This window comes from Dermacentor andersoni, chromosome 5 (assembly GCF_023375885.2).
Source record: "Dermacentor andersoni chromosome 5, qqDerAnde1_hic_scaffold, whole genome shotgun sequence".
NCBI classification, from domain to species: domain Eukaryota; kingdom Metazoa; phylum Arthropoda; class Arachnida; order Ixodida; family Ixodidae; genus Dermacentor; species Dermacentor andersoni.
Window position 1 is genome coordinate 164,615,213 of NC_092818.1, and position 16,511 is coordinate 164,631,723.

A 16,511-nucleotide genomic window follows, 5' to 3' on the forward strand; every position below is an offset into this window, starting at 1 on the left:
TTCGCACGTAACATAGGACTGGGAGTTGTCGCCGTTGTCGCAGTGTTGTGGAGTGGGCATGAAATGCAGAAATCGCTCAGACGCGCGCGAACGGACCCCGAGTTCGAAGCCTATCGCTGACTGATATTATCGCAGCGATAACAAAGCTGAGGCGATTCGTGCGCTTCCACTTTCCCTCTTGTACTAAAAAAATTTCTGAGGCTCAAATACACACACTTTAGCTTTCGCCAGCTACCCGCGCCGAGATCGGTCCCCACCGAAGCTTAGGCTTAGCGTATCCGCCGAGTCCGTCCACACGCTATCGGCGCGTCTAGGCTCAGGAATCAAGAAATCTAACCAGGATAAATCACTAAATTTAAGCTTTCGCATCGATGTTCTTAAATAAACAATTTTTTCATGTCTACAGTGCCAGCACAAGAAGCGATGACCCCCGATGTGACGCGTCATAAACACAGGTATATGTGCTATCGCTGAAGGCTACCAGCACTAGCCTGCGCTTCTCTAATGAAGATATATGACTAGACAGGCGTGTTGACTGAAATGTATCACTGAACTAAGGAAATGTTGCATATCTTTTGCGTGAAGAACAAGAAACGGCTATCGAAATCGGCAGTAACAGCCCATACACTGTCCCGGGTCGGCGGTTCATTTAGGACTTTTTTCGAAGTTAAAATAGCAATCGCAAGGGAAAATCGATGTTGTGGTACTTCCAAGCATACTACTGAATACGGACAGCAACTTTTTCTTTCTGGTACAGGCGTGAGTTTTAGTTGCTGGGCGATAGCGCATCAACCATGTCTGTGCGAGGCGTAGCTCTGCGAAACTAAAGCTGCTTATCGGTTTTGACATGACAAATTTTGCCTTTGTTTCCGTCTGCTGGCGTGGCGTGCTATACACCAGAACAGTTTGCAGGCGTTAAGTGGACTGATGTCCCGCCAAAGTATCTTGGCGTGCCGCTAGACGCATATAAATTAAGCGCACACTATTGGAAAGAACGGGTTTCGGCCCTGCAAAGTTACGCCGACATTCGTTCCACAACGACTTTCTATTTTTGGGAAAGCCGAAGCCTGCAATAAGTTCTTGGCAACAAAAATTTTCTATGTATTGCAAGTTATTCATTGTGCTAGGCTATACATCCAACGCTTTCACCGTATCTTTGCAACCTTCGTATAGTCTTCAACTTTTGAGCCCATGAGGCGAGACAATATTTTTAGGCCTGTTAGTGAAGGTGGGCTGGGCTTAGCACATCTTTATGTGCGGCAAATAGTGTCTCGTTTCTTCTTTTTTCGCGATACTTCGCATCCTATAATTCGGTCATACATGCAAGTCACACTTGTTAATGCGTTACCTGATTTATTTGTCTCTTCAAATTTTTCTTCGCGCTTATGCTTGTGGGGGCTCATGCAAGAAGTTTACTTGGCGGTTCGTTTCCTGACAGTTCGGTTTTCCACTGAATACTTGTATTCTGTGTCGCGCAAAACGTTGTACAAAGACTTACTGTCCATGCTATTTTCGCCTCCACTATACCGATAAATATACGTTAAATGGCCAGGCCACGATGTACTAAAGCGAGTTCGCAAAATGTATTTATCCCCTTGCTGCAAAACATTCTTTTATAAAGTTCATAGTGAAACCATACCGGTTAAAACATGGCTACAAAAAAAGGGTATCTTTGTCTCTTCTGTTAACTGTCGCCTTTGTGATGTACCAGAGACAATTGAACATTGTTTTATTAGCTGCACCGACGCCATCCTATTTTGGGATGTACTCCAACGGACTTTAAAGAAAGACAGATTAACGCTCATACTGTGCGATACCTGCTGCCAACCTCTGATAATAGTGCACCTTTCGATATGTTTTTTCTCATGGGAATGCACAGTTTGTGGAAAACGCGAATGATGGACCGCAACGCCGAAACGGTGGTACCGACAAGGGTACATTTTATCCAAATGACCCTACACCTAAAACACGTTTATGATGGACTCGGTGTACAACCGGACTGGTACCGGATCTTGGTGAGGTGCCTATCCTTGCCACCCTTATAACGTGAAACGAACGTTTCTACTCACAGTATGAACGCTGCCTTTTCTGTGTGTGACTTTCATTGTGCCCTCCATTCTCTGACTATGCAGAACTGGTGAACGTCTGGTTGAATGCTACTATAATAAATATCATGAACAAAAAGATGCTGGCGTGGCGTAGCGGTAAAGTGTGGGCTTGTGATCTGTAGGTCGGACGATCGAATCCTGGTCGGAGCAATATTAGTTTTAAGTTTCTTTATTTTTTTTTATTGCACTAAAACGTTCTTTGTTGCTTTCTGTACTCAAAAAAATATATACGGCGTCCAGGCACCGCATATTTAACGTGCTAGAGCTGCTTTTCGAATGAGTAGCCAGTGCCTCCCAGTACGCCGCGCCTTCCCAGCGCCCCAGCATCCAGCGCGCTGCACTGGGCCCATAATCCGGCGCACTGGGTTTTGCAATAGGGTTTTAACACTCTCTAGGGAGTGAAAGCGTTTGTTGCATAATGTATGCGTGTATATAGGATGTGACCCATTGTGGTGTACTGTGCTTTAATATGAGTGACCGATCTCTTGGTGCGTGTTGCAAGATTGGGTGATTTGAGAGAAAAGGAGGGAAGGGGACGCCTCGGGGACGGACGATGATCTGAGGTATTACAGTAATCCCGTTTCCACAAATACGTGTGACCTTTAGTGAAAGAAAAAAAAAAGGAATTAACATTTTGACAAGTGGACTTGTCTTTTTCAAGGCGACATATGCTTTCCTCAGAAGAGTATATATATAGGTAGGGTTATTCTAAAGGGGAGAGGGGGTAAGCCGTATGGGCTAGGCAACGGCCGATGGTATGTGAGCGGCGAGGGTGTAGAACCCAAAAGAAAGGATTTCTATTCAACCTCGGTGGGGGACTGTAAGGTAGCTGTGTGTAGCACCCTACCTATATATACTGTGCCGAAAAATCCAGATATATATATATCCTGGAAAAAGACAAGTCCACTAGTCGAAACGTTGACTCTTACTTTTACCTCGTTCTCATTTTGCTCATGTTGAATTTCCAGCTCCCACCTTCCTCTTTTTTTCCCCTTTAGTGAAGTGGTTGAAGTACGAAAGTCCTTCCGAGCAGCAACAATTGATACAAATGCGCACACAAAGGCAACGTATAGTACGATTTAATATGTTATTATAATAACCAAGACGTAATCCAGGAATTTAAACCGAAGGCCGTCGTATGTGACGCAAAGCATAAATACATTATCTTTTTTGCCTATTTGAACTAACACTAGGTCAGAGGCAACAACAAAATTTGCTACCACGAGCAGCTTGGCGGGCAGGCAGCCACTCATACACTGGCAGCACGAGCCGACACAAGAAAATTCGCAGAAGTACAGCAATTAGAACATTTAAAAAAATCACCCGACGTAGTCACGAAACACAGGCGCGTTGAAAATTGTCACCACGATCAGTCACATGCGCATATAAGATCACGCCCTTTGTAATTGTGGGTGCTACATTCGATTTCTTTTTATTATCTTGTTTAGGGTATGTCGTCTTTTAATTGTCGCAGGCTACGCCTTTTCGAACAAAGATGTAAAAAAGAAATATCCTAAAAGCATTAAAACTAAAAGTCAACTCCAAACCACCGCAACAGCAATTCGATTTCATGCAAGATTACAATTAGTAATAGCATATACTAACAACAAATGTCTAACATTTACGTAAAAGGAACATCTGGGACTTGTCATAGACATTCGAGAAATGTAAACTGAAGTTCAAGGAGCAACAACTCAGCATAACTAAATTTACTTCCTCACCATGATTAAAGCTATCAAATATGTTTGGTACACTGTCTACGGCTAGAATTTGTAAATTGCAATATGGGCCATAAGATAATTAGTTAAATCTTAATTCCTGACTTTTTGTTAATTAGCCGATTATGCATTTCTATTTATTTTTTTCGCATGTAATGTCCGCCTCTTCGAGTAGGCCAGTTCATGAACTAGAATTGTGATATCTGCCACAGGCAACCATTAAAAATTTTGAAAGTGTTCGCTGAAACAGCCGGTATATTTATGACCTCTACAAGCTAGTGGCGATATTTCCATCCCTAATATATGTGTTGTAAGCTATTCGAAGAGTTTTTTTCATGAGTCCTCGGCATTGCTTATTGGAAAGAGAAGCAACATTGAGGCACACATTCGCGTGCATTTCACACGCCATTGCTAAAAGACTGCTAAAGGGATCACTGAAGAAGTTTGCAGGCTTTTTCAGAGTCAAAAAAGCAAGCAAAGCAATTTGAAGAGGTGAAAATATAGCGACATATTCATTCTATAGGCATAGGCTATGCACATCATTAGAAATAACTTAGTTGGCCACCTCCATCTCCTTAAAAAAATAAACTTTGTGCTGGGTATATATTTAAATTGTGTCTGTGCATGGCGTTTACCACGGAAATAAAGAAAATGTTGAAGTGAGAAAATAAGGATGAGGTAGTTCCCTCTGGTGCTTCTAATGCACTTGTCCTTCTGTTGTCCGGATTTGCAGAAATAAAATGAAAGTATGAATAGAAAGCCGTGCACGTCCGCGCCAACAAGGACGCAGTAAGCTTTCAGCCACCATAAAATTTCAACTGAAAAGGTAAAGGCTACTGAAGAGACACCCCCAAGTGATGTGGTTAACCGAACTTGTAATGACACTTTAAGTGCAAGAGGGAAGTGGGGGCGGGGGTAGACTTCGGCGTCGCCGGCGGAGGGGGGGGGGGGCAGGGAGCTCAAGCCATGGAGATCCCTCCCCCTCTCTGTAGTCAGTGCTCATGCCAGTATAAATATTTATTACATGACTGAAATTGAACTAACACTTTACAAACCTTGCATGCACATGCTAAGTCATAGCTACACATAGTTACAGCTTAACTGAAGTAGCAAGAAGTAGTGAATACGTTCTTTATTTTCCAGGACACCAAACACACAGCAAATAATTTTGCCATCCACGAGTTGACATATTTACATGTATTTCAATTTTTTCTAATTTCTTTAAATAGGTGCCTGTACGAAAACAAACCCAATTGTTGCAATAGTTTGTTGTCGAAAACGACACAAGCCGGCCTTTCTTTAAAATTGTGGGGTATGTCAGATGGCACTTCCGTATTGCACTATCTGAGAACATTGTCATGCGTGTGTTCCAAGCTGTTTTTGTATTGCTAGAATAAGTTAAATTCATACAGCTGCTGCACAACAACATGGTATTAGAAGAGCTCCTTTGTATGGCTATTGCAGGCCACATTGACTATATGACGTAGCGCTCTCTTTTGCGGAATACATAGGATTGTGGTATATGTATTCGACGTATTAGGTCATACTATATTGCAGTAGTTCTTGCGAGACTTAAAGGTAGCGTGACATAACACAAGCTTTATCTTAGAGGCAACGACATGTCGTATTGCGCCAACAGCCCCTCGAGTTCTCGACAAATAATTACGCATGTGCTGTACGAGGGCCTCCCAGGTCAAATTCTCGCTCAAGATGACTCCTAGCGCTTAGCTTTATTTCATTCGCACACGTAAAGCGAACATTAGCTGTTTGGGGTCTACCATTGACATCGACGACTTCCCTGTTCCACGATTAGATAGCATTACCTGTGGCGAACCCATCACCGACAGCGAATTGGCAGGGATTAACAAGCGTTCACATCTGGATGTTAACGAATGGTGTGGCGAGTCAATAGCCATAGGAAAACTGGAGCGCTGCCGTAATAACGGTAGCTTGGTCAGAGGTTGACACTGATGCCGTGTCGTAGGTCAACAAAGAACGGTTCTTCAAAGATGAATCTTTGAACTGGCCATTCACGAGCTTCTGCAATGCTGACCCAGGCAGATGCGATGCGAGGTTGGTCCTGATAAGAATCTTCAGTGCCAGAGCTTGAGTGCTTTTAAGTGCGCGCACAGCAGAGGGTCGGACATCTGAAAGAGCTGAGCACAGCAGTGGCATCCGAAGACAATCGACCGGTGAAGTTCCAGCGAGAACATTTCATATACTCCCCATATTTCACCTGCCATACAGTGGAGAACATGAGTGAAATTGGAAAGCTTTTCTTGTTTGCCACCTGATACCTACCGGTAAATAGAGTGGGACGCTCCGGGAGAACAGGCGCTCGTATTTCTTCAAAGGCGAACAGATCGTTGGTATTCTATATACAATCAGTGCTTTCCAACTTTGCCGTCAAAACCTGTCAACGCAATCTCGAACCTTGGAAAGCTTTCCCCAACTCTTCTAACATACAGCTTGAAATACGTGAGACAACCTACCTTCCGTCTATATAAAGCACGCCTGTGTCCTTTTGGAAGGAAACAAAGAAACTTGCCACTGAAGTAATGCTGTAGACATGGAACTTAAATAGCTTGGACTGCTCAATCTTCTTTTCAGTAGAAGGCACTGCTCTCGTTTCACGATGTAGCTGGGCAAACATGTAGTACAAAGCACAGCCGACAATGAAATGATAACGAAAGAAAAGAAACACAGTTCAAAGGCCTCAGTTTCTCGACATTCTTGGTTCGACGGTACATTCATGCTTCAACGTACATATGTCGCGGGACTTCCATGCTGAATTATCCTTGAGGTGAGGAACATGAGTTTTTTTTATACTTGGAGTTTAACTCAGCGCTAAATTTGGCAAGCCTGCTCAGGTTTCTTTAGGCAATGCTCAGAATTTCCCACCTTTGGAAACACTGGCTGTAACGTCCTCATGCTTCGCCAGCGAAAATGGACATCTGGAAATCCGAAACGACAGATAGCTTATTGTTACCTACTCGAGGACAGAGACAAAGTCAGAGTCGTCGGTACGCGATATTCACCAGCAGTGGCGGGCGAAGAGCACGTTCCCGTCTGCCCACAGGACGTTGCCTGGGACGTTGGGAGGATGAAAAACGTGGAATAGCGCAGTGGATATTCTTTCAACTCGTGGGCCGCAATCGAAAGCAGACATCGGGATCCTGAAACGACAACAAAGCTTATTTTTTTTAACCACTCGAGGACACAGCGCAGCACGAGTGGTATGTACGCGGTACTTACCCGTAGCAAAGCAGGTCGGTGAGCAAAGTCTGCCAGCGAGGCCATACCAGCGAAGGAGCACGGTCGGTCACGATACGAGTGGTGCCCAAGGCCATATCCTGTGAGACGTTGGGAGGATGGCAAACGTGGAGCAGCGCAATAGATATCCTTATACTCGTGGGCCGCAATCGAAAGTAGAGGTGAAGATCCTGTGTCAAGGCGTGGGCATGGCAGCGTTACCAGCAATGAGATGGCGATTAAACCGTTATCCGACATTCTGCAGCTACTGTTCGCGTCGGTTCGGCCTGCGCACGTGGGACAAGTGGAGCGGTTCGATGAGACGGGTTGTTCAAGAGCACAACACAAGCTGTTTTTTGCAACACCTTTCATTCGGTTATCTAGCGCAACTCCGAACAGCTACATGTGTGGACCCCTCTGCACATATAGAGACAGCGCAACGATAGTTGCGAACCCTAAAAGGCTGCACGGGCAACGCCGTGGTCACGTGGCAGTGCTACCAGCACTCAGATCGCAAATTAACATTGTGCAGGCTGAAAAACTCACGTGCATTCGCAGGAGTACTTAGTTTTTGCTTGTTCTGGCACGGCCACGGACATATCCCTTTGTGATCGACACGGCTTTGTATATAAGAAGCCTACTTCTGCTTGGAGGGGACATTGAAACCAGCCCAGGACTACAACTTACGCAGACTGCTGAGGAACATAGAGGGACTCCTGTTGACATCAAGGACATTAAGCAAAAGTGACCGGTTGATATAGGAACCAAACTAAGCTCGTTAACGATAGTGCAAAGAAACATTGATGCTTATCAAATCAGGGTTAGTGTGAATGTCATGACGAACACTCAGAAAAAGAATCGACCACCGGGAAAAATACATTAGGAGATCCAATTTGATTCTATGGCATCCCGAGGTGGAAGATGAAACGACGAAGCTACTAAGAAATGCGCTTGCTGTGACGTTTGTTGATAGCGTGAAGCCACATCGGGTCAGGTACAGAGCAGCCGAGCCGTTCCAGCCTATAGCTCGAGTTGCAGCCAAGTGGCAGGAGCGTTGCACGAGCTCTCTACGCCATTACGGTTGAACATTCAATCAGGACGCGCTTGGCCAGGGAACGTTAAGTATTGTACGAATCCAGCATTTAAGCAAGCGAATAAACCAGCCAAGGATGTCTTACATTTAGGCGCCTAAATTGGCGAAAGAAAAATTTTGAAGAAAAGTGAATACGAACTGGTTTAATAGGGGAACACTTTGCACGAAAGGTCAGAAAAACTTGAGACAAAGAAAACGCAAGAAAGATAATGTATAAGCAATCGGTCATACGTCTGGTGCGATCAAAACGATAGAGTGCCATCGCAGACAAATTATGCAGGTCCAACGGGCATGTTTGAATCTCTGCGAAGCGAAGCTTTCTTGAAACGGTTCATTCCGGCGCATCTGGCGGAAAGAAAAAGCGCACGCATGTTCTCTCGCGTAACTGCACTGCAGTATGTGACAAATCTTACACGGGCTTGTGTTCATTCTTGTTTAAGTGTACCAGCCACTTCAGCACGAGTTCCCGTTGAGGGTGTGTACCACAGCGTTGAAATAAACACGCGGCAGTCGTGGCAAAGGGCTTGCTGGCGTTAGCACGATATGCACCTCTCACTTCTTGGGCAATCACCGTTCTAGGAACGTGCCCATTTACCATCCAGTAAAAGTGCGAGTTAAAGAATCCCAGATGGTGAAAACTAATCAGGAGACCCCGTTACCCAGTGCCTCATAATAAGATTGTGGGTCTGACACGTAAAGCCCTATCCTTAATGTTTAGCACTTCTACAAAGAGGTGATTCGTCGTGCGAGGCCCTGACAGTACCGATCTTCTCGCCAGCTATAAATATAGGGCAGAACAATGCCTAAGCGAGCACATCTTGCTGTGTGGCTTCTGTACTAAGAATTCAACCATTATTACACTTGCTCTACGCAAGGTAGCGTTAAACCCTAACTCGCCACTCGAGTATTCCACTGAAGGCTCAATCGTCAAGTAAGGCCAACAGCACAGAAGGCTTCGCTTACATCGATCCCCACAGTGCGCGGGATCCGTATATTTGTATTGATTTTAATTTTACTATGTACTATCACGTTCAATATGAGATACAGCACGAAAGCGCGCGGAAAGCAGCCGCGCGCTATAGCTCATACTGAGCGAAATTATGCATGCGGACTGCCCACCAGCCATGCTCTCGATCGAGAGCGGTAGCGTTGTGAATAAAGATACAGGACATATTCGTAGTAGGAATCATGTGTATGGGATATTTACCAGTAGTTGCAAGGCTCCAAACGAAGTCGCGGCTGCCAGCAGGACATCATGGGTGTGGAATTTCAATGGAGCCAACGCGGTCAGCCACAGTATACGAGTGGTGCTCAAGGTCATCTCCTGTGGGGGACGTTGGGAGGATGGCAAATGTAAAGCAGCACGCTGGATATCCTTTCCACTCGTAGGCCACCATCGAAAGCAGATGTCAAAATCCTGAAACGACAACAAGGTTTTTAACTCCAGGACATATCCTTATAGTGCAAGAGGCCAGTACCGGGTACTTACACGTAGTAGTGCATGGAGATGACCAAGGTCTCGCCTACCAGCGAGACCCCAGCGGCGAGGGAACACGAGGCCACGGTACGAGTTGTACTCTGGAACGTAGCAAGGACAGTAACACTCGTGGTACTACTCGTGGTGCGCAATCTCGAAAGCGGACCTCGGGACCCTGAAACGACAAGGCTTTTTTTAACCACTCGAAGACATAGATTTAGTACCACTATTCATCTCTACGTGGTATATACCCGTAGCAGTGCCGGGCCACAAGACCATACCAACACGGAAACACGGTAGGCCGCGGTACGAGTGATTCTCTGGAAGATAGCGCGGACAGTAAGAACACACTGAAAAACCAACAGCAACAACAGCAACTAAACGGGACGCTTACTGTAGCTTCTGCCCGGCCGTGCTCCTATGAACACCGCAGGCGACATCCGGCGTCGAGGGCTGCATTAACAGGATTAGTAAAGCTGGCGAGTCAATTTCCGAATGCAATTTGCTTCCGTGATTCCACATTTCGCTCGATAGCACTGACGCGCCCGGGCTACCTTGTCACGAAATAGTGGGGTCGGGTCGCAAGGCACTCCGGAAGGGTCCATGTCCCTGACACAGTCGAAAGAGGACGGCTGTCAGCTAGCCTGCCCGCAATTCACCAAGTCTGAAGCTATATGCGCCGCCACCCCGCACATGTGGCCCGTCCTCTTCGGTTCCGGCACGGAGAAGACCCATGTAGCCGCAAGCTATGCCCACGAAACCTCGGGCTTACAGCTAATGTAGATAACAATCGTAGCAAGCGCTAATTAGTGGAACTGAACAAACAGTTAACTTTTCTAAGCATGCGCCACCCTCGCCAGCTTGGGCACCTACTTGGTGAGCGTTTACGACGTTCGACGCGTGGAAGGTCGCTGTGACGACGCTCGCTGTGATGAGGGGTTGGCTGCGCAGGTCCTCGATTAACAGCCGCGGTCAGAGTTCCTCATCCACAGTTCATAGTCCAGGCGTCGCGTCGCCGACGAGTGGGAACGCGCACAAACAAAAAAAAAAAAGAAAATACGAGTACTAGGCAGGCACGACCTGCGACTTATACGCTGCGCCGGCTCGAGCGGAGTGTCGTTGGCATATAGTAATTTAGCATACGCCCCGAAGGGTGAAGTGCCGGCTGGCAGTCACACTCCGGGAGGGCGAGGAATAGCCGAGATGGAGATGGCAGGCGAGCCGGGCACCAACTCTCTCGAAGCGTGCCTCACATTATGCAGGCCGGGGGCATGAAGCAGTTCTTCCAGAGTCGGCCTAAGGCGGGAACGCGCGTAGGGAGCAACGTCGACAAGCGCTGCCACTATTAGCGCATAATTAAGACCAGCAGGTCCGTAGGATGTGGTGCAAAGCAGATGCCAGCCGCCACGAGGCACACCGAACTAGACAGAAAACGCAAAATGACGGCCCAAGCCTCCGGATGCTCGATATACTCCCATGAAGACCGCGATGATAAGCTCTTTTGCGCATGCATTGACGCGCCCGTTTCTTTTTTCGCATTCGTCTAATGTCCAACTACGTCACTGGCTCGCTAGCCGCCGCGCCGCTGTTATCATCGCGATCGACGCGAGTGGTGATGGTTAAACAAAACAAAAATAACAATAAAAGGAAAAGAAATCGTAGTCGGCATGCAGTTGCGGAACTCGGAATGTTCTAGAAGCTTCCACATGCTTCCACCGTGTTCTTAGACAGCAATGGCGTTAGCACTGTCGCCGTAGTTTTATCGATATATAACCCGCCGACGGAACTTTCGCGTTTCCGTGGCCGCCTTCGCATTCGCGGTCGGCTCCCGCCGCGAGCATGACTTGCAACTCACGAGCGAGCATCGCAACGTGTTTCGAGCTCTCTGCACACGTCGCCTGCCCCTGCGGCACCGTTTGTGTCCGAAAACTGAAATTAAATTCTAGGCCTTTGCGTGCCAGAACCCCGATCTGATTAAGAGAAACGCCTTAGCCGGGGGCTCATGGTTTTGCTCAGGTGTTTTTTTTTTTTAAACGTGCATCTAATGGACGCTCCGCGTGGTACTCCAAGGCATATCTTAAGAGCTTGGGCCTGAATGCTGGACGATCGGCGGTTGTTTGTGCAGCCGATACTTGAAGACCGTCACCATCGCTCGTCGGCGGCCCACATAGCTGTGAAGGCACTTTTGTCTTTCTCAAAGGCGACTGGCCTGTGTGAACGCCTTTGACTTGGTGAGGCCCTAGCTCCGCGAGCGTGCGCGAACTCACTGCGTCTTTCCTTCCCCCCCCCCCCCCCTTCTCGCTCTATCTCATCTTTTTCTTACCCGTTTACCGACCCCCAGTGTAAGGTGGCCAACTAAATGCACTTCTGGTTAACATCCAGCCTTGTCTCTTTCTTCCCACATCCTCCCTTCTAAATCTAAGTACACGAGCGTATTTGCACTTCGACCGTCATCGAAATGCATATGCTGCGGCCGTGATCGAACCCCCGACCTGGAACTCAGCAGCGAAACCTCACAGTCACTCGGCTACTGCGGCGGATTGCTTCAGACTGCTATAGTGACACGGCTTTGCCGTCCATTAAATGCATTCGCATTCCAAACCTTTCGATCTCTGCATGAAGTCAGCCACTTGAGTTTTTTCCGTACGTCGGTGTCCTAAAACGCCCGCTTCCTGTCTTTGCTAGCAGCGCAATAGAAAGGCAGAAGACGAAGGAAATGGAGTTAATAGGAAGATGTTTTGCCTGCACACTGAATGACTCGGCGAAAGACATAACAAAAGATTTAGGACGATAAAATCTCAGGAGCGAAGATTTTGCAACCGCAAGAAAGCACCAAATCACAATTAACACTTTCAAATATAGTTCACTTCTTTCTTCATACTTTTCTTCACTAAAGTTTAATACATCTGACCCCGCTGCCTGCTGCCTTCTCGTTGGTCTGGCCGATAGTAGACTTAATTTTGTTTGCTTGCTAATTTTTTCATAGAACGTTATTTAAATATTATTTTATTTTCGCTTTGCGCAGCGACCTCTCAGCAATGGCCTCATTGATCTACGGCGTTCTCGTGCTGAGCGTGAGATCGTCGTTTCCATGCCTACGGCCAACAAGGGCAGCTGCTTAACATAGGAGGCAAATTTAGCGCAGCCTTTCATTTTAGGTTGAAAATTATACGCCCGATAGTAAAAATGCAGGTAGTGAAGTAGTTGCGTGTCTAATCAACAATACATTTTTAGCCATGACAATTTCAATGCATACTGCACGATTTCCCACAAAAGAACTGTTCACGTGCTTATTATTACATTTTTTTCTCTACAGCTCTGAAACGCCAAGGGACACCTTTACATGTCTACTAACAAAACAATTATTATATATCTGTACAATTACCATAGAACAGGGCCGAATTGTCAAATAAAAAAAAATTAGGAGCCATACCACTCTGTGAAGGTCGATGACCAGTGAAGCTGTAGCACATCTCACAAGATTAAGCGAGGGTACATGTATTTATTTTCGCCATTTGGTAATGGTCGTGACCACAGCTTTGCGATTATTGCGATAAACACTGACTGGTTCGGTTACAACCTTAGACAGGATTTAGGCCCAAGTTAAATCGATGCACGACGGTTGTTGAGTAGATGAGTAACTTGGACTGGTGTGGCACTTCAAGCCAAATTCTTCGAGCAGAAACTGAGCGAACCCCTTTGCCTGATTTTGAAATGTCCGCATTGAAATCTCCAGCGATTATCACACGGGTAGCGTCATCAGGGCTAATCTATGCAAAGTGCGTGGTCATGAACTTCTCGGTATCACACTTGGGTGTGCCTGAAGATATATACACAGTGAATAGCACAATTCCCTCTCACGTTTGTGCGGCACAAACATCCCCACAGTCAGTGATATTGTACTACTAGGAGTCAAGGGCGTATGGTTGTACATACATTTTGTCCTCTGCATATACAGGGTCTTTCAGCTAACTTTAGCCAAAGCTTAAAACTATGCCGATGCCCTCTAAGACGACGCGACCAAACGCATGTGGCTCGCTTTTGTATGCAGTGCGTCACGCTATATCTTGTATTTTGCTTAATTAGATAATTAGCCAAGATTAATTAACCAACTTCTGAAGTAACGAAGTTAGGCAAAAAATTCCGATTGTAATGTTGTAGAGCGCTTTGCAAAACGTTCGAATAAACAGTTTCTGTCTTTCTGTCTATTAAATATTAGTGTTTTTCAGCTTACTGAGGATGCTCGGGAAATACCAAAAAAAGAGAAACACCACAGGACATGCCCGCTTGCGCGTCGTGATTGCACTGCTTCCACGCGTTCCGCGCCCAAACGAACATAGCATTTAGTCGGGTGGGCTGCCGCTGCGTCTGCTTATCGCTATCATCAACCGCCGCGAGGGAAGCGCATCGCTGGCATAAATCGCACAGCGAACGCCTTCGTCACTGCCCGGTCGCCTTTTAAGCGGCAGCACGCTATGTTCGTTTGTACGCAGATAGTTGGGGAGCGCTTCAATCACGGCGCTCAAGCGGGTATGTCACGTGGTATTTTTTATTTATTTCGCGGGCATCCGCAGTATATAAGCTGAAAAACACTAATTTAATAGACAGAAAGACAGAAACTGTTTATTCGAACGTTTTCCAAAGCGCTCTACAACTTCCTAATAGGAATTTCTTGCTTAACTTCGTTGCTTCAGAAGTCGGTTAGTTAAACTTGGCTAATTACTTAGATAAGCAAAATACCAAAACGAGCGTGACACACTACATACAAAAGTGAACACGCATTTGGTCGCGTCATCTTAGAGTGCATCGGCGTATTATTAAACTTTGGCTAAAGTTACCTGAAACACCCTGTATAGCAAGGCCTCCTGCTCGAGATTCCATGTGCTGTTCAGAAACTATTCTAATAAACCCGTCGACTTGAAACAGTGCGTCTTGATTTATTTATTTAAGTTATTATTATTTATTACTGCTATTGTTAGAGGCCGAGCGACTGAAGCCTGCTTCACCTCTACCGGGAGTCGGCTCAGTTTTGCACTATCTCCGGGATATGTCCACGCTAATCTTTTTTTGTTGTCGTTGCACAAACGGGGGAAAAATACACCCGCCGTGGTGACGTAATGACTATGGCGTTGCGCTACTAAGCCCGAGGGCACGGGATCGAATCTCGCGCCCTCGCTTTAGTGCTTTAGTGCTTTAGTGCTTAGCGTAATGGTATAGTAAAGGTAATTTTGACAGCACGCCACCGCTGGTCATACTGCCGTTTCTTTTCCCTTTGCCGCTCCTGGTATTCACGCTCCTCTTCGGGAGTCCTAGCAATGCGTTGCCTACCCAGAGCGGTGCTGCAACAACAATGAAATCAATCGCCTGGCTGGTTCTGTTGTATAGGAAAGACTAGTGACGTCACTCCCCGCGGCAGCGTGCGCAACAGTAATCTTTACCGGGAAACGTATGCAGGGAACGCTACGTGCTTTGTATTGTTATCGGGAGCGCCTTATCATCAGTTATGCGGTTCGCATGCTTGTTTTGTGCTTGTTTATTTTTAATTGAAATCAATGTTCTGTATGTTTTATGCGTGATTCCAAAGAATGTATACACTTTCCGTTTCACTTTGCTGAGCGCTTGAAGCCTGCTTCACCTCCGCCGCGGTTCGGTCCGGTATTGCACAACCTCCGGGATCGGTCCCCATTTTTGCTGACAGACACTGACACGAAAAATCCCGACCAACTGGAGGCTGACAGCTTCGCTTTAAAAATAAACAGCCAGTGTCAGTACAGGGCCAGTAGGTCCCTCAGGCAAAAAGATTACCAATACATCCGTGTATGGAAATAAGAGAGCAATAGGCATCTGGAAACACAGTAGAAGAGAATAACAACAAAGGGCAAGAAACATGCAGCCATAACGAAACACAGAGCGCTATGGGGATACAATAGGTACGAGGTGCTCCAAAGTATGTGGAAAAGTGTAAAGGTTCCAGCACTTACATTTCGAAATGCGGTTGTTTGTCTGAAGTCAGAGGTACAATCAGTACTCGATAGCAGCAAAAGGTCAGTGGGACGCCTCACATCGGGCACTCACGGGAATGTTTCAAATGAAGTCGGACAGGTTGATATGGTCTGGGCAAATTTTGAAGTGAAGGAAGCTCAAAGTAAAATTGATTTATAAGCGACCCCGTAATATGAAAGAGAGTAATTGTGTGGCGAGAGTGTTTAAATATTTTTGTGCTGGAAAAGTATTGACTCACAGTGGAGGAAAAGAACTATGAAGCTATGAAGTATGTGACTGGTATAGCAAGCGACATCGCAACAAAGAACGGTAAACGCAAAGTCAGAGAGGCTGGGACAATCTCCCGGATGGCGGCAATGGAAAAGAAACCGGCTTTTATATATTACGGCTTATTTTATTGTTCTTGTGGCCACACTATAGTTGTGTGATATTTTCTGACCGTTTCTTTCGGGAGAGTAAGAGAGGGAAAAGGAAAACCGGATCTTAAAACAACTCCCCATCCGAGTCGTCGCTGTTTCTTTAGAGCTGCTGTGTCTTTGACCATGACAAAAAAAAGTCAATTTAAGAAGTAACTTCTTGTACAGAAATTAATGGCATCGTTTTCGAACGTATGTGTCGCTAAGTATAGATATGACTTGAACAGCCACATTCCGCAAAAATGGTTTGCATATTGAAAAGTTTATTTTGTTATTGATAATCCGAAAGAAGTCTTGTGTAAGGGTAATAGATGAAAACCACTGCCGTACAAAAATTTCGGAGGAAAAAGTCAAGGATGTTTGAAACCAGGAGGATAAAGTCTAGAGAGAAGCGCATGTGTTCTGCCCTCCTCCTGTCCTCGCTTTTTTCGCTTCACTTGCAGA

At 46.0% G+C, this 16,511-nt stretch overlaps 1 long non-coding RNA gene across 4 annotated transcripts; it reads right to left on the reverse strand.

Moving 5' to 3' along the window:
* Nucleotides 1–4,830: 4,830 nt before the first annotated feature.
* On the reverse strand, nt 4,831–11,905 carry LOC140218626 (uncharacterized). 4 transcript variants are annotated; one of them, XR_011894838.1, is made up of 6 exons: nt 10,522–11,905; nt 9,661–9,823; nt 9,379–9,588; nt 7,082–7,269; nt 6,865–7,002; nt 4,831–6,780 (listed from the first exon to the last, which is right to left on the reverse strand). It is a non-coding gene; the product is annotated as an uncharacterized lncRNA (long non-coding RNA). The 4 variants fall into 4 exon arrangements; XR_011894837.1 differs by having other exon boundaries at nt 4,831–7,002; nt 9,661–9,749; XR_011894836.1 differs by having other exon boundaries at nt 4,831–7,002; nt 7,082–7,179.
* Between the last annotated feature and the right edge of the window lie 4,606 nt (nt 11,906–16,511).